Genomic DNA, 24,967 nt, shown 5'->3' with positions numbered 1-24,967 from the left:
GCTTCAGAATGGGAGGAAATATTTGCAAACTATGCATCTGATAAAGGTCTAATATCTAGAATCTATAAGTGACTTAAATTAACAAGCAAGGAACAATGCCATAAAAAAGTGATAAAAGGAAATGAACGCTTTTCAAAAGAAGACAGACACACAGCCAACAAGCATATGAACAAATGCTCAACATCACTAATCATTAGAGAAATGCAAATCAAAACCACAGTGAGGTATCATCTCACACTAGTCAGATTGGCCATTATTAAAAGTTACAAAATAACCGACGTTGGCAAGGGTGCAGGGAAAAGGGAGCACTTATATACTACTGATGGGAATGTAAATTAGATTAGCCATTGTGAAAAGAAATTTGGTAATTTCTCAAAGAATTTATAACAGGACTACCATTCAACCCAACAATCCCATTATTGGTATATACCCAAAGGAAGATAAATCATTCTACCATAAACATACATACACATGTATGTTCATTGTAGTACTATTCACAATAGCAAAGACTTGGAATCAACCTAAATGCCCTTCAGTGGTAGACTGGATAAAGAAAATGTGATACACATACAACATGGATTACTATGCAGGCATAAAAAAAGAATGAGATTATGTGATTGGCAGGAACATAGATGGAGCTGGAGGCAATTATTATAAGTGGACTAATGTAGGAATATAAAACCAAATATTGCGTGTTCTCACTTATAAATCAGAGGTAGATACTGAGTACACATGGACACAAAGAATGGAACAACTGACACCAGGGCCTACTTGAGAGTGGGAGGACAGTGAGGTAAGTATTGAAAAACTAACTATCAGGTACTATTTTTATTACCTTGGTGTCAAAATAATCCATACACCAAATCCCTGTGACACACAATTTACCTATGTAACAAAACTGCACATATGCCCCTGAATCTAAAATAAAGATTTTTTAAAAGTTAAAAAAAAAGTGTAACTTTTTACAACTCCTAATCAATTAGGACTCCTAATCGATAGCTCCTTATATCACTAATAATTTGAAGTAAGCACTCAACACGACTGTTGTAGTCTTACTCCAAAATGTGAACCTTAATCTGATCAAGCCTCTAGATTAACCCCAGCACTATTCACATTTTGGGCCAAATAATTCTTTGCTGCACAAGATATTCCCATAATATTTCCATGCATTCTCAAATGTCTAGCAGCATCTCTAGCTTCTTCCTACTAGATGCTAGCATCATCCCTGTCTTGTGAAAATGAAAATGTCTCCAGGCACTGCCAAATTTCCCATGGGAAGATGGGTAGGGGAGGGAGGAGTAAAATCACCCCCTGTGAAAGCTCACTGCTCTGGATTCAAATCTAAGTTACAAGAAAGACCTAAGATAGTCACACATGCTAAATGACAGCATGGGGTTGCAATCGGTAATTCCACACAATGAGGAAATTCTAATGGATAAACAGTTTTTCTGGTTGCTTACAAAGGAGAAAGAAAACAAATATGAAAGGGAAACCCATAAATTAAAACTTATTTGAGATATATATGAACTAATTGGATCTTCACTGAAACAGACTATAAAATCAATAATAAATAAATAATTGGAATATTCACTGAATATTTGATCATTTGAAGGAATCGGTGATAATTTTTAGGTGTTAAGATGCTGCCATTATGTTTTTTCTTTAAAGTTCTTATCTTTTGGAGCTACACATAGAAATTTTCCACGGATGGAATGAGATGTCTAGGATTTTCTTTAAAATAATGCAGAAGTAGGGTAAATGGGTGGAAGAACAAAAGACACAGATTGGCTATGAGAAGGTAATTTTAAAAGCCAAATAAGGGATACCTGAGGGGTTATTTTACAATTTTGCTTATATTTATATAAGTTTTTAAAAATTTCATGATAAAAATGAAAAATAAGGTGAATATTTCTTAAAAAAAAAAAAAGGTTTCTTTGCAGAAAGGACTATAAAGAACATTTGTAAAAAGTCAAGTCTTCAAGAAAAAAACATACATATATACACAGCCATAAGGGAAAAAACAAGCTCAAAATATTTTTTAAACTTAAGACCAGTTTTTTGGAGGAATTCCTTCACTATAGCATAATGACCAATTTTGATAAGAAGGACACGTGCAAAATTATCAAGTATTATAAACTAGTTTAATTAAAGAGCCATTAGCACCAACTGCATTTTAACTTCCTCATAATGGGGTTGTGTTAAGACCACTACCTAAAAAATTCAGCTAAATAGTTTTGCTAATCAAGTTTCCATCTCTCCTGCCCAAATTCACAAAATAAATTTTTAAATGTTCTTATTTTCTCATGTATGTAAATTCACACTTTGGCACTTCCATTGCTTCTGCAGTAAATCAGCCTCATTTGAATTTCTGTGTTAGGATCTTCACTGTTCTTACTTGTAGACTCTTCCCTCACCAATTCTTCACACATGCTAAGTCATCTTTATAAAGCATAGGCATTATTAAATCATCTTTATATTTAAACATCTCAGTATTCTCCAAATTGATCTACATTAATTCTGAAACCCCCAGCCTGGCAGTCTGTGGAGGCTAAAGCAACACCACATTGGATGCTAATCTGCCATGTTGGCTTCTGATGAACCCCAGTTCAGAAAATGCCTCTAAGATTTCTATTCTGTCTCCTTAATTTCTTGTGTAAGGGCATGTACTTACTATAAATACAGCCCTTACGTCAAAACACACCTAAGTACAAATCCTGCCTTTAGGTAGATTCACACAGCATTCTTGCCTTTCCCTATGATTGTCCTACACATTCCTTCCCTATAATATATATACAAGATGGTAATGGGCATCCTCTATCTTGTCTTGCCACTGCCAGAGACACTGATATGGCTTTTGTTGCTAAGTTCCTATACAGTGTTTTCTTTCTGAGAAACTAAATTTGTCAGCCTCTTTTTTCGGCCTCTCAATTTCCTTGGGCTTTTGGGATTAGGTTTGCATAGAACTGCTCCAAACGTTCACAACTCTCTATGATCTAGATGTTGGCCATTTCTAATCATCACTCACTGTATCTAATCTGAACCGCTCACAACACACTGACACATAAACTCTATGTTCATTTCTTTAAATCCACTCTGCAGTTTCCTCTCTACTTATATCTATTTATTCTGTGCCTTTATTGTCCATCTCTACCACTCTTGTCTTTTGCATTTGTATATTGCAAAGCCTGATCAGTTACCAACTCTACAAATCAATGCTTTTTTGTTGTTGTTGTTGTTTTCTGTCAGTTGGGATTAATCTCTCTTCCAAATCCTCCTTCGTACTTGTTCATGTAGTAGGAAATGCTTCAGTCAATTTGGATTTAAGTATATCTGTCCATTTTCACCATTTTACTGAGGTTTCCAAGAAGACAGAAACCATATTTTATCTAATTATAATGGCTGGTTGCACTATAGGTTGCATAAAATGTTTACTGAATTAAGTATAGTGATTTTCTAAACTCCATAAAATAACTAAAGCTACTCCTCCCAGTAAAAACACATGCAAATGATCACAGAATCCAGAATTGTCATTTTGAAATAAACAGTGGAACAGAAATCCCTGTGAGATGTTTCAATCACCAGAAGAAGGAGGAAGCAAACATAGTAAGTGAGAGCGTCAGGATGAGGTTGGTTTCTAAACCATACCATCCCCATCTCTCAAAAAGCCTCACCTACAAACAACAAGAAAAGAATTGGAACTGAAATATTTTCTTATTAAGTTCTGGATAAGCACTGATACTCCTTGTCTCAGCTCAGTTTTTCTAGAAAATAGAAACTAAAGCAAAGTTTAAGCACAGATATTTTATTGAGAAAATATTTGGATCAGGGCAGCCAAAGTGAGGAAAAGGGGAGTGATGCAGAGAAGCATGAAAACTACATACAACATGGCCCTGTTCCACAGAGGGAGATAACTGGTACCCCAGCTATGTGGGACATCTCTGGGTAGGCAACTGAGTGTTGGAACCATATGTTAAAGTAATAATGGTCAGGGGATTTTTCTATGAGGGTTTGTTAATTAACTTTCAACTCTATCCCATTAATTTCTATGTTTTTTCTTATGTCAGTACCAAACAATCAAGATTAATGTAGATTTGTAGTAAGTTTTAAAATTAACAAATGTGAGTCTTTTGACTTTATTCTCTTTCAAGATTGTTTTGACTATTCTGGATTTCTTCCATAGCTACATGAAGTTTAGAATCAGTTTGTCAATTTCTGTAAAGAAGACATCAAGCGTTTTGAAAGAGATTGCATTGAATCTGCAGCCCAATTTGTATTGGGCTATTGTCATGTTAACAATTTAAGTATTCCAGTCCATGAACATAGAATGTCTTCATTTATTTAGGTCTTCTTAAATGTTTTCAGGAAGAAAGTTTTACAGTTTTCTAAATGTAAGTTTTGCACTTCTTCTGTTAAATTTATACCTAAATCCAAACTATTTTTTATTAAAAACACACCTACCAACATTTAGTTTTTAGGATTTTCCCCCCTCACAGTCTAATCTCTTCATGTTAGCATAGGAATTTGCAAAGCAATTGAACTAGTAGTAACATATTTTTTCCTTGCCAAAACCCAGGAAGGCTGCTCTTCAGATCTGGTAGGGAGAGAAAAGCCTGAACTTTCATGTTTAATGTCTTATTTTTCCCCTAGTCTTAAGTGTATGACATGGGTTATTTATTTAATTTCAGAGCTTTGGTTTTCTAAACAGCAAAATAATAATAGCTAACATAAAGCAGTTCTTACTTTCTGGGCATTGTTCTAAGTGCTTTGTACACAGTACACAGTAACTAATTTAATCCTTACAGCAACTCAATGAAGTAGGTTCATTTTCATCTCATAGTTGAGAAAATTGACACTCCAACTGACTAAGTGATTTGTGTAATCACATGGTAAATGCTAGAACCGTAAATCAGATTAAGGCTGTTGAGCCTCTGAGGTGATGCTGTTCACAAGAGTACATTAATTCCTTCCTCATAGGTGTAAGAAAAATTAAATGAGAAAAAAATGTACAATGGTCCTGACAAAAGGTCAACATTGTATAAAAGTTGTTTTTCACTAGATAAAAATTTCCCCCATTTTGATGGAAGACTATTGATCTTTTCACTTAATAAAAATGCTTTACTGAAGTATGTAATGTCTTACTAAACACAGAGGAAGGAGGATAAATGATGAAACTAATGAAGCTTAGGCTTTAAGTTCTCTCATCTGCACCAGCCCCTTCCAAGTCCCTGTACCTCATTTATAAACTTGTAATCTTTTTAAAGAAGCTCTGTCAAAATGTATAAGTTTTAGATTCCACAAAAGCTGAATCTGCTCCTGAAAGTATATTATCAGATGGATTAAAAGATAATACAAAGATTTCTAGTTTGGAAGAATGAAATGAGAGTGTCACCTATAACTGAGGCAAAAGAAAACGAGGAGGAGGAAGAGATTTGGGAAAGAAGAAATTTTATTTTATATGTCTTCAATTATGACTTTGAGAGGAACAACGAGTTAGAGATGTCCTATTGGACAGGCACTGGATCAAAGATCCTGTTCCAAAATGTCAGTAGTGTTGTGACTGGCAAACCTATATTAGATTGGATCAAGGAAAAGACTGAAGAAAACATCATTGAGGAAAGGATGAGAACTAGGATTTCTGCAAGGAGAGAGAGTCAAACTGCATTTTGATAGTATTATCCAGAAATACATGAAGTATATATTGACTCTTATTATTTCTATTGTTTCTGAGCATCCTAAAAAGGCCATGATACCATCTTACTAGTGGTGTCCACCATCTTTACTCAGCAACTGCCTTGTCAGGGTGATGATTCTCTGATGAAGTAACTCAAGTTAATTATGTCCAGGATAATAGGGTTGCAAATAGCATGCAGATGCTCAGCATCTGCTAATTCCGAATTGAATAACTCTTGACGTTAATGCCTTTTTGTAGGCCCTGGAAGAGTTGCTGACATACAGACTCACAAATATCTATTTGCAAAATTTTTTTTTGCATCTAGTGTTAAGGTGTGTCCAGATGGGTATGATTTCATGACACTTATGGTTTAAATTAGTTACTTTAGAGAGAAATTGAAAATAAATTATTGCTTTGCCAATTTCAGAGATAACAGCAGTGACTATCCAGGTGAGTATTGTAAACGGGGAGATTGTGGGGAAAGGCACTTTATACCCATACACATACAGAAAACCTACATCTAAATAGTCCCTTTTCACTATTCCTGATTAGTTCCTTTAATATTCCTCCTGTGGTGTGCATTAAGCCCAAGAATGCATGTGTAGGGCAGGAGAGGGGTAGGGATATGAGAAGGGAAGGAATTCTGACACATTCTGTCTGTACATAATCTTAAGTCATGATCACCCTCCTTACAACTCTCCGCTCTTCTCAACAATTGCTCTAATTGGTTTGTTAGCATCTCGCCCTCCATAATTGACTAATACTATTGTCTTTATTCTAACTGTGGTCTTGGATCGTCTCAATTATATCCCTGATCCCCACTGTATGGGGCTATCTTGTTCTCATTTGTTTCACTTTTTTTTTCTACATTGGTTTTGTTTTCTGCCTGGCATCTATTCTTCTTCTCCTTCTTCTGGTAACACCACCTTGATTTTCTTTTGGGAAGTTACCTACTCAGTCTGTATGGATTGGGTAGGCAGCCTCTTCTTCATGCTGCAGAGCTCGATATTAGACCCTAGGCCTGGCCAGATTGTGTATTACATTCCCCGGGTCACGATGATTGGCCCACAGGTGGCCTTATGGCACAGGTTAATCCAGAAAGATTTAATCCCAGGACATTTTCTAAATTTCTAGTATGCTTTATTTCTGCCAGATTTGTTCAGCTGTGAGGATTTCAGTCTGATATGCCAGCAATCATTGATCTGAAAAGAGCCTGCTTGGAAATGAGACTGATAAACCAGAGCAGATCTACAGGATGGAAGGAGAGAGAGAAGGAAGAGAAAAGTGAAGCAACAGAGAGAAAAAGACAAAGAATGATAGAGGGAGAGAATGAGAGTAAGACAGAATTCTGACAACATCATTTGCGCTTTAAGACTCAGGTAAACCTGAAGCTCCATTTTCGGACTTCTTATTAGTTAAACAAATGGTTGAGTTTTTACTAACTACGTACAAAACCAACTTGACTAATGCTTTTACATGTTTAATAGATAATTCTTAGAGGCACTGGGAATAAACAATTAAAATGATGGAAGCATCTCTCATAGCCTAGTTAGGAAGGTAAATCTCAAACAAGAGAATACAACAGTACTCAGTGTTAAGGAAAACATACAGAGTGCTCTGGACACACAAAACATGAGGACTAAACTAGTCAAAAGAGTTAGGGAAATAGTCCAGGGAAACCCCAATAATGCAGATTTACCCAATTGTCTTAGTTTGTGTACTTGCTATCTAGGGTCATAAACAATAGCTTAGGATCTGAAAACAGTGGATATTTTCTTTTTTTCATGGTTATTGTGGGTCAGGAATCCAGGAGCAGCTTATCTGAGTGATTCTGATTCAGGGTCTCTCAAGAGGCTGTAACCAAGGTGTTGGCTGAGGTGAGATCATTTCAAGGCTTAAGTGGGAAAGGATACACTTCTAAGCAGCCTCAGGAGGTTGACTTCTAAGCTCCCTTATCTGACCTTCTCCGCAGGCCTACCTCACAGCATAGCAGCTGCCTTCCCTCATGGTGAACAATTCCAAAGTTCATGAGAGAGCGTTCTGAGACAGAAGCCACTGTCTTTTCATAACCTAAGTTTAGAAGTGACATATCTTTACTTCTGCCATATTCTATTTGCTGGACACAAACCGCCAAGTCATGTTTACACTCAAGGGAAGGAATTATACAAGAACACACATACCAGGAAGTGGGGATCACTGCAGGCCATCTTAGATGTTGCCTCCCACAATCAGTTATCCTAAGATCTTAAGACAAGGATTTAGGTAAAAGCAGTTTATTGGAAAATTGATGCCAAGAAGTATTGTGTGGAAGCTGGGAGCAAGACAGGAAATAGAGGGTAACAAACATGTGGTCTTTAATGAACGGATTACAGCTCTGAGCGACTGGGTTCCATCCTTCTGAGGTCCCTGTGAGAGACTGTCTGAAACACGCTCAGAAGTGTCCCACCAAGGAGTTAAGAAACCTGGAGTATTTATTCATCATCTCCTGTCCCACGTAGCTTTAGGATTACCTGGGGGTGTCTGCAAGGATGTGGGTGAACACCGGTAGTGTCTGCTCTAGCTGCCTTAAGGACTACTCCTGTCTATTGAACATGGCTCCTGGGACTTTCTTCCCTTGGCTGTCACATTCAACTCACATGAGGCCAGATCTCATCCAGTTTCATGTGAGTGGGACGTGAATCAAGGAGGCAAAGTATCTACCGAACTTGCTCGATTGTAACACTCACCTAGAGCTGTTATCACCCAGCCTCTCTTTATATATACCTAGATAATGAGAGAGATTTGGCTCATTTGAAATTACAAAACTCTCTACATAAAATCTCACCTGTTAAAACATGTCTACTTTACTGGAGGAGATATGGTAGGCACAAAATAGCCATTGCACAAGAGAGTCCAACTCCGGCATCAAATATCATGGGAGATAAATGGGATGCCTTTATGGATAAAGAATTATTTGACTGGATTTTGAACCACAAGAAGCTAGTAATGTTTAAATAGAGGCAACTATTTACATTCTAGAAAGATCAGAAATATAATTTGAAAAGAGGCATCATGTGCCAGAGAGATTTATGCGAGAAGAGGTTAGAAGCTGAATCCAGATACAGGAAAACTCTAAATGCCGTGTTATGAATTAGATTTCATTGGCTGGTGGGGATTGATTAAAGTGTTTGAGATACATGCCACATATTCATACATGGTGAAGCAATAATATCTCATCTCAATGAACATTCATACCTCATACTTAGGAATAATGAACAAGGAGAAAAATTGAATTTGTAAGATTGAATAAAATATACTGTTTGATATAAACAGTATTATAATTATTATTATACAGTATTATCTGTAAACTCTTCAGCATTTCATATACTCTTAGATAAGAGGTTGCTTTCTGTAAAGAGTGAAATAGTAAATATTTGAGGCTTTGTGGGCTGTATGGACTCAGTTCTCTTGTGGCATAAAAGCAGCGATAGACAATGTATGAATAAATGGACGTGACTGTATTCCAGTAACACCTTGTTTACAAACGGGGCAGATTTGGCCCATTAGCCATACTTTGCTGACCCTTGCTTTAGATCAATACTTCTCAAATTTATATGTGCAAAAATCACTGGGGGTTGGTTAAAATTACGATTATGATTCAGTAGGTGTGAGGTGAACCTCTGAATTTCTAACAAGCTCCTAGGTGAGGCAGATGCTGCTGGTCCTTGAACCACACTCTTGAGTTACAAATGGGACTATGAATTTTCAACTACAAATGTTGTTTCTGTATTTGAACCTTGGTGTATCTTCCCCTACTCACCGCTAGGACCTTACATAAAGTGAAGATACAGTAAGTCTGTTTCCCCAAACTTGCCTGACGTGAAGAGTCACTTGAGATACTTGTTTTCAATACAGATTCTCAGGCCCTTTGCCCTGGAGATTCTAACTTATCCAGGGGTCTGGGATGGGACACAGAGTCTGGGTCATTAAAATCCCAGGTGACAGTTATGATCGAGCAAGTTTGGTAAGCACTGGGTTAACCATAACAGTCATTCTCCATCTCCTGCAATTTCCCATCACACTCAGGCGTGGCCAACACTGCGATCCTGCCATGAATAAGGAGCAATGCAAGGCACCCGCAGCAGAAGGGCATGCAGATGCTGCCTCTGCCTAAATGAGCCTTCATCTCAGGCATCAGTACTGCAGGCAGTACTTTCCCTTAGAGAATTCGAAGGACCATACTCTTAAGCACATATTATTTATAGGAATATAGTCACTCAACCACTCCCCAGCAAATGTTGCTTTACTTTCTTCTTCAATTAAAGCCAACCTTGAAAGAATTAGGAGTGATATTTACACTCCTCTAAGGAAAATGGGGGGAAATACACCTAACACTTTCACAGTAAGAAAAATACTTAACTAATAGAACCAGAAATTACAGTATACCCTGGGTACTTCAGGCAAGAGACTTCTTGGTCCATGTCCAGAGAAAAAGCTCTCTTTAGAGAGAGAAGTAATTTTTCTGACTAGTCGAAAATTAGCACTGAAAAAATACATGGGTTTTTTTTAAGACAGATCCTTCCAACCAAAATGCTGGGGCCTTGCACAAAAGAAGTGAATTATTTAAATTATCAGAAAATAATTTATTTAAAGAAAAAATATTAATAATGGTGATTTTGAAGAATATAGCCTCAAGCAGACCCTAGGAGAAGGAACTATTGCTCAAGCGGTTTAGAATTGTTTGCCCTAGAATATTCTAAATTCCAGGGAGAAAGGGGAATCCTCTGCTCTTGCTTGTGAGTATTTATAATGCCTCTTCAAGATTCCCTTGTCCCTCCAGCTCCACCTAGTACTGGCTTTGTTTTATTTTATTTTATTTATTTTTATTTTATTTTATTTATTTTTTTTGAGACAGAGTCTCACTCTGTCACCAGGCTGGAGTGCAGCGGCATGATCTCAGCTCACTGCAACCTCCACCTCCTGGGTTCAAGCTATCCTCCTGCCTCAGGTTATTCAGGAACTGGAACTACAGTCATGCACCACCACGCCCAGCTAATTTTTATATTTCTAGTAGAGACAGAGTTTCACCATATTAGCCAGGCTGGTCTTGAACTCCTGAACTCATGATCTGCCCGTCTTGGCCTCCCAAAGTGCTGGGATTACAGGCAAGAGCCACCACAATGGTCTTTTTTTTTTTTTTTTTTTTTTCCTGTAATGGAATCTCACTCTGTCACTCAGGCTGGAGTGCAGTGGCGTGATCTCAGCTCACTGCAGCCTCCACCTCCCAGATTCAGGTAATTCTCCTGCCTCAGCCTCCCAAGAAGCTGGGACTACAGGCATGTGCCACCATACCCGGCTAATTTTTGTATTTTTAGTAGAGATGGGGTTTTGCCGTGTTGTCCAGGCTGGTCTCAAACTCCTGACATGAGGGGATCGACCTGCCTCAGCCTCCCAAAGTGCTGGGATTACAGGCATAAGCCACCATACCTGGCCTAATTTGTGTATTTTTAATAGAAAAAGTTTAGGAGAGCAAGAATCCATCTCAAAAAATAATTTAAAAAATAAAAAAATTAGCCAGACATGGTGATGCATGCCTGTAGTCCCAGCTATCTGGGAGGCCAAGACATCGAGACATGAGCATCACTTGAATCCAGGAGGCAGAGGTTGCAATGAGCCAAGATCATGTCACTGCACTCCAGCTTGGGTGACAGAGCGAGATTCCATCTAAAAAAAAAAAAAAAAAAAATTCATGCCTGCCCCTTGAAGACTTCTCAAAATACCCAGTTCTGTGACAATTACCAAATGACACACTTTTATGTACCTAACAGAATCTCAGTTCCTAAGATCAGGCCCCTTCCCAACTTATGCAGCCTCATCTTTGACTAATCTCCTACCCTACGAGGGATACTTGACTGTAGAGACTTCAACTTCTTTGAAGTCTCCTGAGCATGCCATGCTTGACTATTTTTCAGCACCTGCAGGTGTTCTGTCTGCTTAGAAACCTGCTCCTATATCACTCCTCCATTCCCCCTCTTCTGCTCAACAAATTTCAACTAATGCTGCAAAATCAACTCAAGCACAACCTTCTCTGTGAAACCATCTCTGATTTAGGAGCATGGTGCTCTCTCCGTGCTTTCACTGAATCTCATACCTGCTCTCATCAATGCATTAGGAGATCATATTATTTCTATTCATTAGTTGCTTTAAATCTATTTCCAAACACAACTAAAAACTTGAGAAAAAGGACGATGCCAGTTCACATTTTTAGTTCCAGTTCTGCTCCCCAGTAGAGTACCTGACACAAAAGAGGCTGGATGCATGTTCGAAAATGCTGATGGCAGTGCAAGAATGAATGGATCAACAGGGTCAAGATATTTACACAGAAGTAGCTGTCAGAGCTGACTTTGGCTAATTGGATGATGAACAATTAAGCTATTAGCCTATAGTTCCTAAACTCTCCTACTTAAGAAAAAGGTCTGGTTTCCAGGCTTTTGATCCATTAAATCTATGCTTGTACCAAGCAGCTGGCATCTCATGAAAAGAGGTTTCCAGTACCCTCTGATCAGACACAATCTTAGTCTGAACCACTTGTCCTAACCTACTCTTCACTCTACACTTCATACGTTCTCCTATTTACAAGCTCACTACGTTCCTCAGGCCTGAACTTGGTCCTGCTTTCTGACTAGTTTGGGTTCTTCTCCTTGACAATAACTTAAATTTTCCCTCTAAAATCATGGTGCCCTGTAAGTGGCACTTCTTAGTATCCAGCCTGCCCTCAGAACTTCTTTGATTAGAAGTCTTGCTGGACTCACTCCCAGCCTTCTGAATGGGATGCAAATGCAAGGGATTACCTTGGCCCACTAGCTGAATCACTATGTGACTCAACTGAATTTCCTGATGTGGGAAATTGACCCGCATTGCAAATACTAGGGAAAGAAGGGAGGAAGTTGAGTCAAAAACAGTCTCTATACCATGTCAGTTGGTATATTTCACTCCATTTTAGAGCCACTTGCATTTGCCTCAAAAAATGGTTTTACCATTAGTATTCAGGTCTTTGAGAGAAAGACGCGTTGAAATGAATAAAGAGAAAATTATCTTAGAAGAGTGTAGAGGCAGATGATGAAGGGATGAGTGAAATGGTGAAGGAAAACCATTTGGTATAATTACCTATAGTGCATATTTAGGGTAGAATAGTTTTGCACCTGATGCTGAATCTATCTACTTAATCTGGTCAAAGGCCTATTGCAGAGAAGGTGGGAAAAGGGGGTTAAGAAGAAACTACTGGCCAGGCACAGTGGCTCATGCCTATAATCCTAGCACTTTGTGAGGCTGAGGCAGGCGGATTGCTTGAACTCAGGAGTTCAAGACCAGAGTAGGCAACATGGAGAAACTCCTTTCTACCAAAAATGGAAAAATTAGCCAGACGTGGTTGCAGGTGCCTGTGGTCCCAGCTACTTGGGAGGCTGACATGGGAGGATCACCTGAGGATCGCTGAGGGCTGCAGTGAATCACATCATTGCACTGCAGCCTGGGCAACAGAATAAGACCCTGTCTCAAAAACAAAAAATAAACAAACAAACAAAAACTACCAGACCAACAGAATGAGTCAAGGTTTCATTATTGTGAATCCATGGAATTCTTGCATTTCACTATTACAGGAGAGAGAAATAAATTTCTATATGAAAACCATGAGACAAAGAAACTGTCAGCCACCTCTAAGCTGGCAAGAGTTGAGGAGATAAGGTTTGGAAGGCCATTAGGATAAAGATGGGAAGGAGACAAGGAGATCCAGTAGTCATTAGTAAAATCAGTTGAGTCAGGAAGGTGTGGGCTTGAATCTCAACTCTGTCCTTTTTAAGGCAGTGGGACCCCAGAGAAGTTACTTAGCTATGCTATTTGCCAATTTTATAATCTATAAAATTATAATAAATACACCTAACTTCCAGATTGTTTTAAGGATTAACTACAATAATTCATGAAGAGTGGTCGATATAATAAATGGTTATTATAAATATTATTAAAACTATACTATATTATTTTAAAACATGCTTCTATCATGCTGATGTCTGCTATGTCTTCAGAAAAGATGATGGCTTGTTTAATTTCCCCTATTCTGGACAATATCCCTGTTCCATTTATAGGCTAAGAATAATGCCTGACTCTCCAGTGGTCATAACTGTTAGATTGTTGCTGATAAATCAAAATGCAAATTAATGTTTTGGTTTTCTTCTTTTTTTTGAGATGCAGTTTCATTCTTGTTGCCAAAGCTGGAGTGCAATGGCGCGATCTTGGCTCACTGCAACCTCTGCCTCCCAGGTTCAAGCGATTCTCCTGTATCAGCCTCCCGAGTACCTGGGATTACAGGCAGGCACCACCAAACATAGATAATTTAGTTTTTTTAGTAGAGACAGGGTTTCTCCATGTTGGTCAGGCTGGTCTTGAACTCCCGACCTGAGGTGATCTGCCCGCCTTGGCCTCCCAAAGTGCTGGGATTACAGGCGTGAGCCACTACGCCTGGCTGGTTTTCTTTTCTTAAATTCAGGTTTCCTCTGTTTTGCTCAGGAATTCTCTCTTCAATACTTTTGTTGGCAAGTCCACTCATTTCAATTATTCACAATGGATGAAAAAAAACTTTTGGATACACCCTTAATTCCTCTCTCTCACCCCATATCCAATTCAAGGGTGAGTTCTGTCAGCTCATCACCTTCACTTCTACCAGCATAGTCCAAGTTGCTGGAATTGCTGCAAAAACCTCAATAGTTTTGCTGATTTTACCCTTGCTCTCCTAGAGGAGCCGGGTGATCCTTTAAAACCATCTTTCAGATTCATGCCCCTCCTGTGCCCCACATCCCCCATTGTCTTTCTATTTCACTCAGGAAAAGCCAGAGTCTCCTTGATGGCCTTTGAGGCCCCATGTGAGTGGGCATCCTGCTTCCTCTTGCACCGAGTCTCCTAGCACTTTCACTCTTCCCCATGCTTGTTCCACACAAGCTACACCAGCTTGCACACTGACCCCTCCACAAGCCAAGCATATTCCTGTCTCCCAGCATTTGTTCTTGTCTGGAACACTCTTCCTCAAGCTATGTGCATGACTTCCTTATGTCTCTAACATCTCAACCAAAATACCACCTCTTCAGAGATGGCTACTATCTTGGCGTGGGCTTTCCCAAAAGTGCAACCAGAGAAAAGGCTTGAATTCAAGTGTTTTGAGAGGGAATTACTTGATCCCAGGAAAATAAGTCAGGGAGGGAGTAGAAAAATCTCAATCAAGGTACATTATAAAATCTCACCAATGTTGTAGGTATCCAGAGTTGAGTCTGGACGGCTCTCTGCTCCCCAGAATTACATTCCTAGATGAGAAAGAGGGGAGCATTTATCCACCAGCCCCTCATCTCCCATTGATCAAGCGTTGCCCAGTGGCATGTTACCCTCCTTGAACAAGTGGGCACATGCATGTACCAAGATGGCCACAAGGGATAACCCTCAGTAGAACAGAGAAACTTCTGTGCAGACTAGAGATGCAAGGTACAGCTAAGCTGAGGTGCTGTTAGACTAGACATGCAAGGTACAACTAAATTGAGGTGTTGTTAGTTGATGCCTATGTGAATCTGACTGCTGCAGGGAAGTATGAAATAAGAACGAGCTGAGAAGATATGAGCTGGAGCTCAAAAGTTATCTATACTTCCCTACCCACTTTATCCAAAATAGTACCCCATCCCTACCCCGTCACTTCCTACACTCCGTGCCCTATTATTAGTACTTCATGTATTCACTTGCTTATAGGCTTGAAGTTCTCCTTTATAGGATTATAAGCAGAATGACATCAGGGGCTTAGTGCATTTTGTTCATTACAGTATTTGGAATTTCTGGAATGGTGTCTAATGTATAGTAACAAATAATTATGGAAAAAATTGTACAGTATCTATAAATTGGTGTGGGTGTGTGTGTGTCTGTGTGTGTGTGTGTGTGTGTGTGTGTGTGTGTGTGTGTGGTGAGTGTGTGGTAGGGAAGAAAAAGAAAGAGGAGAAATATCTAAGTATCAGGCTGTCTGTATACAGTCAAGATATAAGGGTGCTTTTTCGCCATTGACTTACCTGCCCATCCAACTTTTCTTACAATTCAGGATGCTGTCTTTCCCCTACAGTAAAATTAAACTATGTTTACATCAACAGGTGTCAATAGAAAGCCTGTTATGCACTAGATCAGCGGTTCTCCAATGCTAGCATGCATCAGAAACAACTAAAGTACTTGCTAAATCACAGTGTGCTGGGCACCCAGGCTTGTCAGGGGCTTCAGAATGTGCATTTCTAACAAATGACACTGATGTTGCTGGTCTAGGGACCACATTTTGAAAATGAATACCTTAGACTATTCTTGTGGCCTCTTGCAGTGGGTATCTTGCCCATTACATAGCCTGCCAAGGGTTGGTGAGACCCAAGGGAAGAAGCAGGCTTGTTTCGCTTAAGCTGCTGCAAAGTTCAATACAGCCCTGCTTGTTGGGGACTTTACAAGGTCACCATTCAACATGGGATTTACTTACTACATTCAGCTAATCCCAATGAAGAGTTCAGGCCTATTTAAGAGCTCTCTTTACAGTCACTACTAGGACCATATTTTTTAAATAAACCATATCTTTCTTTAATTGGCATGTCTAAGTAGAAGCAGAAAAACAGGATATGCAGACCAGAGTAACAACAGTGAAAAATCTCTGAAAACATGAGGAAAATGAAAAAGGCAATCCCAATTTGAGGGCAGGGCTCTTTTATGCTTGACAACTTTGGAGGAATCAAACTGATTTCCTTTGAAGAGAGGAAGAAACCTCAAGACAAATAATTAGCTCTCCATTCTACGGGAAAAGGTAGCTCACTATCAGCAGTGGCTAGCTGCTACTATTGTTTTTAACGCCTTAGTTCTCAATCAAAACCAGCTGCCAGACCAGGTGCAGTGGCTTCCGCCTGTAATCCCAGCACTTTGGGAGGCCGAGGCAGGTGGATCATGAGGTCAGGAGTTCGAGACCAGCCTGCTCTAAATGGTGAACACTCGTCTCTACTAAAAATGCAAAAATTAGCTGGATGTGGTGGCAGGCACCTGTAATCCCAGGAGGTTGAGGCAGGAGAATCCTTTGAACCCAGAAGGTGGAGATTGTAATGAGCCGAGATTGTGTCATTGCACTCTAGCCTGGGCGTCAGGGTGAGATTAGCTCTGCTAATTTCACTGGGTGACTTGGGGACCAAATCAGATGTGAGAGACAACAAGACAGTGTGTCAGTGGTGGGTCTATGACATTGCTTTCCACAGTGGCCATTTAGGAGGTGGAGGGGATACAGGATGCTGTTCCAGAAAATTAAACATTTTGTACTCTGCCATGCCCTCCCACACGTTCCGCCACCTTAGACAAATGTGGTTTTATTGTGTTTTATCTTATTTTTTACTTAGCCTTGACACAAAACTCAATTAGCCATATTTTAATAGGGTCTATTTCTGGGTTAGGTTTCACTAGTGTGAAACCTCACTAGTATTTTTCAACAATAAATGCTGTTTGTGATTCCATGAATACAAAGTCTCTTATGGCACAAGATTAACAAAGCTAATTATTAGGGAATATAAAATTAATTTACTAGCTGATTTAGCCCACTAGCTAAGCTACCAGAGAGTTGAATCTCTCACTAGCTAGGGCACTTTTTATTCCTATTGGTTACGATAAACTTGGGAATTTCCTTCAAAGATTCAAAGATTATTATAATTCCAAAAACATCTTCTGAGACTTTTTTATTCTGAAATTCTGGTAAAATTGTGCATCATTGTGTATACTAAGTGTTTGAAATTAGAGTTCTTTACTAAGCCTTTTTAAGAAAAATATACTTACAAGATGCATATTTGAAGATATCTATATATAATATATAGATATAGAAACAATATACTATATAGTTATAAATGCTATAAAGATACAGCATAAAGATGCAATTCTCAACCAATGACCTTTCAGCCAAACTTGAACCTTTACAAATAGCCCTTGCAATTCTCCTCTGAAATCTCTGACAATTCTTGAAAGCATGTCGCACTTTCAGAATTTTATAAATAAGTATTAGTACCCCCTTTCAAAAAGTAAAAAAAGCAAATAAAACTGTAAACTCAGTATCTTTTTGAATAATATCTAGAATTCTCTGTTAGGCTTTATCGTGTAGCAAATTCCCAGAAAATCAAACCTAACATTTTGCAAGGCTTGTAAAGATATTAATTTTTGCCCTATTTATTTACATTTCCCAACAAAATATTCTCTTGAGAAGCCTCCTTATTTATATTCTTTAATATAACAATATTGCTTGATTTCGTGTGATCACAGACTTGCCTTAGCAGAATTTCGATAGGTGGGAACTGTCCAGTCTTCAGTTCTAGTTGCAGATGTGTCCTCACAAGCCCTTATCCCATCCCTTTATTTCTTCTTGTTCCCACACTGAAACTGAGCTGTTCACTTGTTCCAAGAAGGGAATGACAAAATACAAACCTCCTTACTTAACTACTGGGGAATGACTATCTCTAATTGAAAGTGCATTTGTAATATTGGAGACCTTTTGAAAAATCTGAGAACAGGCTTGGGTCAGCATGGTGGGATCCCCAAAGGTACTGCCAGAATTATGCCATGTGAAAATTTCACCAGGCCGTCCCTCCTAGGTGATACAGGGTCTAAGGGGTGCCCCCCCGCCAACAAGCATTAGAATCCATTGAGATGTGAAGAAAATAAAAAGATGGACTCTGAACTCTAATGCAATCCTCTAGTTAAACATACGCAAGATATTTTTCAATATTAAGCAAAATGCATGGACATTTAGTCTACTTTAGTGTAAACCCCCACATCTCGGAAGCATTAACACTGAAGTGGTATCTAAGGGCCTATACAAAACAACTCTGGAAAATGCTTCCTGTGCAAAAAAAAAAAAAGCAACTCTCAAAGCAGGATAGCAGAGCTCTATCATTTCATTATTGCTGGGTTTTTGCTCACTTTGGCAATAAATAAGCAGCAAGTTGAAAACTGAATACTTCTAAGACTGCACTTTTTTTCTGTGTGCTTGAAGAACCTAACCAGTTTACAATAAATAAAAATTAAAGGGTGTGTGTGTGTGTGTGTGTGTGTACGTGTGTGATTTACTCATTAGATACATAAATAGCTGGTAGCTTCTCATTGCACATTAGAAGCCACAGGGTAACACTGTGTCACTACCCACTGTAACATGTCATGAGTCCCTGTTGCCATACTGCATTGCAGAGCCCTCATTGCTTATATCCCATTCCACAGCAGTGTGCATCTGGTCAGGAGGGTAGAAACTGTAGAAGAAAACTTACAGTTTTCTTCTCTACCTCAGTGTAGGCAGGACTCTTTGGTGTAGATGAGTCTCCTCTAATAGAAAGGACTCTGGAGAAGCAGTCAAGTGAAAAAAAGGGAATAAAATTCAGAAGTAGCTTTTGTCTGGACCCCGCAGAATCTTCATGGAGCCAATCCAAATTTTAAGAATAACTTTAGAAATGTCCCTTTCTTAGGTTTTCCTCTATATTCTTAGGTAATTTCCAGAAAAATTAAGACTTCTATAATGTTTGTAGAAGGAAGAATTTTCAGCCATGGACAATAATTAAAATTTCTGGAGTTGGGCATGGTGGCTCACATCTGTAATCCCAGCACTTTGGGATGCCAAGGTGGGCAGATCACAAGGTCAAGAGATTCAGACCGTCCTGGCCAACATGGTGAAACCCCATCTCTATTAAAAATACAAAAATTAGCCGCACATGGCGGTGTGCACCTGTAGTCTCAGTCACTCAGGAAGCTGAGGCAGGAGAATCGCATGAACCCAGGTGGCAGAGGTGGCAGTGAGCTCAGATGGGGCCACTGCACTCCAGCCTGGCAACAGAGCAAGACTCCTTCAAAAAAAAATTTTTTTTTTAAATTCTGGTAACCAGAGAGAATTGGAGGGCATTTGGGGTGTTTGGAGGTAGAATCTGATGGAAGTTAGGTTTGGAGGTTTAATAAATTATCTGAATTACAAGAACACACATAAACTTTGTTTTTACTTAATCACATATATTTGGCCTTAATGAGTCAATGGGCAGATAAAGGAGAAAAAAGCCATAAGAATTGAGGCTTACATTTCAGACTCTAGTTTCTGGAGATAACTAAGGGTAAATTTTCCAGGTCCTGAGTTTCTCATCTATAATAAGGAAAGTTGATCAGAAACCTCCAAGTTTCCTTCCAGCTTTCAGATTCCATAATTACAACTCAAATAAACTTGTGATTCTGCTGCCACCATATCAGTGCACCAACACTGATTTATATGAGAATCAAAAGTAAGAGAATAGAAAACATATATTCAACCTCATTTTTCTTTACTTCTTAATATTATGGTAGGGCCATGACTCTAAGAATACTTATAGGATCTTCAGTTTACATGTCCAGCCAACAAGACAAGATATCTCTTGTAGAATAATCATTTTGTTTCTATTCCTGCATTGTGTCACTGTATCTATAAAATACTGTAGCAGAATCATGTCATACAATGAAATGCAGTGACACATGGAAAGGTTCTTTGCTTAGTTCGAGTCACTCTAGCCATTCAGGCTGTTGGTATATAATCCCCTAAACCAACCGCATGATTGCGCCATCCTAGGCTTTAACCACTCATGAGCAACCTGGTCTTTGAATCTAAATATAAACTGTATACACAGCAATAATAATGAGCAAAATGAGTCAGATTTATGGGCCTCATTGGTTGCTAATCCTGATCAATGATAGGCTCTACTATATGATTTAAATATTTCTTCTTCTAGATGGAGGTTAGTAGAAAATAAACAACATTATTCTTGAGCAGTGCAATAATTGTACATTTAGATGTGCATATATGGTCTATATATACTAAGTGAATAACCATTAAATGCCTACTACATTCAAAGCATACCTGAATCTGTTATAATGTTACAACACTTTTCTGCACCTTCTATAAATGCCTAGCCCTGATGGATTCAGGGAGAAAAATATCTTTTTACATCATTTAATCAACCAGCAATGTGTCTATCTTAATTATAGACAAAGACTTTCTAGACAAACTGCCATTTTCTTATTCTCTTGACACACACATAGTGGGCTTTGCCCCTGAAGTGTGCCTAAACCTCCTGGTCCCATGGTGTAACTTATGCTTAAAGGAGCACAAGCTATTTTTTAGAAGCATGAATACATAATATTGCAAACCATTCTAACACATACACACACCGCACAAAAGTCAACATCTCACCCTGAACATTTTTACATTACTGGCATGTTGCAGAACATACTCTGCTTCTCCACATTTCAATTCTGAGCCACAGCTAACAGAAGTGCATGCTTTCCCCCTGGCAGCAGCACAACCCAGATGTGCAGCCCCATGGAAGGAATCGCTCCAACAGTGTCATCTGGGTATCACCTTCCCTTGTCTTGTTTCCTCAGTAGATCCCTATATGGTGATGCTCTGTATGTTGCCAGTTTCAATGACTGTCACCCCATTCTCCCATAAATGTGAGAAATTGATTTTCTCTATGTGTTTTAAAACTGAGATGGAGCAAATCACAGGTACAATTAATTGCAACTTTTAAATGAGAAAAGAAAAAACATTTTCCCTACTTTCGTGAGAGGTAGTATGTCCTATTCTTCTATCAAGGTTTGGACTGAGTGCCTATAGGCAGATGCATGAACTGCTCTGGACTGAACCTGAATTTTTAATTATTCTGCTATGGGTTGAAATCACACATATTTGTGTGTAATAGCCCCACCATGGGCTCCTCTTAGACAAAAGAGCCATTGTCTGTGGCTTAGGTCTCTTGAGCTTCTGTGTGTCCAGGCAGAAATAGTAATTCAATCAGTTCAACTATACACAAAATAGGAACTGATTCTGGCAAATTTCTCCATTTCAAACATACTCAACCTCTAGCTGAAACCATTCTGCACGGTTTTCATGGAACTGCATTTTAATGGCATGCATTACTTAGATATTATATAAAAGCAAAGCCCCAATTTTTTTCTAATAGCTTTGATATTAAAGAAGCCATTCCCATATGATCTTACTAAATCAATTGTCTTATATCTTCATGGCTGCTATAGATATTGGGCCACATTTACTCCAAACATCTTTAAAAACCCGCTGAAACAAGGCAATAAAAGAATGGCAAAAGAAGGATGTTTCAGAACAAATTGGTACAGTAACTGAATGTCACTTTCTTAAAGGTACATTGGTGTTATTCTTATGCTCCCAGGAACAGCATCTCCTATACTTTCTCCTGTTGGCCTAGATATAAAGTTGTTTATAAACAGTGTGATGTTATTTTCTAATGTTCTTCACCATTAAAGTAGATGATAATATTTACTGAACATTGAAGCTATGCTTAGTCTGGTGGGTAGATTCAAAAGTGAGGTATGCCTTGGCTCTTCTATGTTCACTGTTACATGTGATTCAGATAAGCTGCTGACTCTCCTAACAGTGAAAATGGGACAGATGTGATCAGGAGCTTTAAGTTCTCCTTTTTCCCTGTCAATAACTAGCTCTGGGCATCTCCAGCAAGGTACTTAACATCTCTGGGTCTGATAATTCTTGTCTATTAAAGAGGTTAGTACTTACCATATTTTTTAACATCAAAATTCATTTATGCCTGGGCACAGTGGCTCACGCCTGTAATCTCAGCACTTTGGGAGGTCAAGGCAGGTGGATCACCTGAGGTCAAGAGTTCAAGACCAGTCTGGGAAACATGGTGAAACCCCCTCTACTAAAAATACCAAAATTGGCTGGGGATGGTGGTGCCTGTAATCCCAACTACTTGGGAGGCTGAGGCAGGGGAATTGCTTGAGCCCAGGAGGCAGAGGTTGCAGTGAGCCAAGATTGGGCCATCGCACTCCAGCCTGAGGAACAAAGTGAGACTGTCTCAAAAAAAAAAAAAAATCATTTACTAAATAGAAATGCTTACGTATAAGGCAGATGAAAGTAATTCAGATATTAGTGTTCATTTTTATAAGTTCAAATTCATATGGTTAACCGGCCCTCCAGTAACCCCTAGGACCGTACAGATGAGAGAGCCTCACTCTAGGTGAGAATCTTCAAAGCATGCTGGATCTCTGAAGATCTTACACTACTGCATGTCCAACTTATGGGATTTTTACAAGAGAATGAATCCTTTAGTTTTAAAGCCACAGATACTTAGATTTTCTTTCCATGCTGAATCTAATCCTAATTAAACAAGTTGTGTTCTCTGCAAAAAAAGCTCAATTACCATTCCTATTTTTATAAGAAGTGTCAGGAAGGGAGTCCTGCATTGAAAGTCATTGAGATTAGAGGGATTAGATGATTTTCTGTGCAACTTTATCTTCCCTACACTTCTTTTTATCAACCCTACCACTGAAGGTCTTACATATTTGCAATAGTAAAATATCAAACTAAAACTCACTTGTCCAGGGTTTAGAGAAGAAAAGGAAGATGTAGAATTGGGAAAAAAGAAGGAAGAGAGTGAATGCTTACAAAGGAAATAAATTATATATCATTGATTGGGGATTTTCAAGGTCATACATTACATCCAATGTGTAACTCCCTGTAGACCTTTCACTTCGCTCCAGTGTAGCGGGTAGTAAGTGTTAGACATGCAGAAATAGGTATTACTCTTCCTGTTTCACCCATGCTCACAATGAATGTATAAGGTAGCGGGGTGCATAAGCACAGAAAAAAATACATGCCAGTACTTTATTCCTCCCAAATTAATTAACCAGTATCTACTGGAACATTTTCTATGATCTGTTCTCATTAGCCACTGCCTTAAACGTACAGGTAGTTTTGATTGAGTTCTCTATCCAAGATAGCACTCCACCACTTAATCCTTTTCTCTTTATAGAACTTAGCACCTCCCGACATACTGCATATTTTTGTTTCTCTATTTGTTGACTCCATATCCCACACCTACAAATGAAGGCTCTGTAGGAACAAAAACTCTGTTTTGTCAACTGCTTTATTTCCTGTGCCTAGAAAAACACCTGGCACATAATAGGTGTTCAATAAATTTTTACTGAATAGATCAACTTTACAAAGTTTCTTTTTTCTATTGTGCCCAAACATACCATGATTATTTAAGTTTATTTCACTTCAATTTATAGCTGGATTCATTTTGTGTTGTATTTCACTTTATAGGAGTGAAAAAAATCTATTTACATCTCATGTTAATATCTTGACAGTGAAATCAGATGCCCAATGGTAACTTCTTTCTATTAATCCTTGATAAGCATGCTAAAATCACATCAAATACCTTTAATGTCTTTTCCATATGACAGCTTGTCAATTACTGGGAGACAGTTACTATATCCAACCCTACTATATTCTCACCAATACTCTCTTATTCAAACTAAAAGTCTGCAATTCCTTAAACTATTTTTCATATGCCTTCTCATGTCTCTTAATAATTCTTGCTACTTCTGTTCAGTTGTGCTGTAATTTGTCAAAACCCATTTTGAAATGCAGTAGTTAGTCTTGGATATAATGCTGCAGTTGAATTTTGTGCAACATAGCATAGAAGAAGATCTCAACTCCTTTTCTCACATTTCTATTAATCTCTCCTAAGAGAAACTTACTTCTACTCTTAAGCCCTGTTTTCCTCTTTTTAGATCTTAAATATTATAAACTATTTTTGAACATAAAAATGACTATTTTACAGTTGATTCAGTCCAATCTCTACCAGCTAAGCCAGGAGGAGGCAGCTGACCCCTGAAGGGCAGAGAAAAGCAAGCCTGGAGGAAGCAGGAAATAACTAGCCAGCCCCAGAAAGGCTTCCTGGTGGGAAGGAGGAAACTGTCTGCTGCACATGGTGTAATCGTTTGCAAATTATGATGTCTTCTACAAACACATCTTCCAATAAGAAATGAGGCTGCTCATTCAATACCGACAAGTGTTTAAGGCTATCTCCACAAGATACCAAAACATCTGGAAGAAGAGAGTTGGAAATCACCCAGATGTTTGAGGAATGATAGGGCTGATATTGCAGCTAGTTGCAGCTGCCATAGTCCTTTTTGGCATTTTTACAAGATCTTATTGAACTTCTTATGTTTCTTCAATATACCAGTTTTATAACACATGTGCACACACATGCGTGCATGCACACACACACACACACACACACACACACACACACACATAGACAGAGAGAGAGAGAGAGAGAGAGAGAGAGAAAGAGACAGAGAAGTTATGAAAGATTTCCATAGCTTTTCTAACAGAGGGAAATGATTTAGATGTATATCTTCAGGGTATATACATTAAGGAAACATGTCAGTACG

Source organism: Saimiri boliviensis, chromosome 2 (assembly GCF_048565385.1).
Source record: "Saimiri boliviensis isolate mSaiBol1 chromosome 2, mSaiBol1.pri, whole genome shotgun sequence".
NCBI classification, from domain to species: Eukaryota; Metazoa; Chordata; class Mammalia; order Primates; family Cebidae; genus Saimiri; species Saimiri boliviensis.
This window is presented reverse-complemented; position numbering follows the sequence as displayed.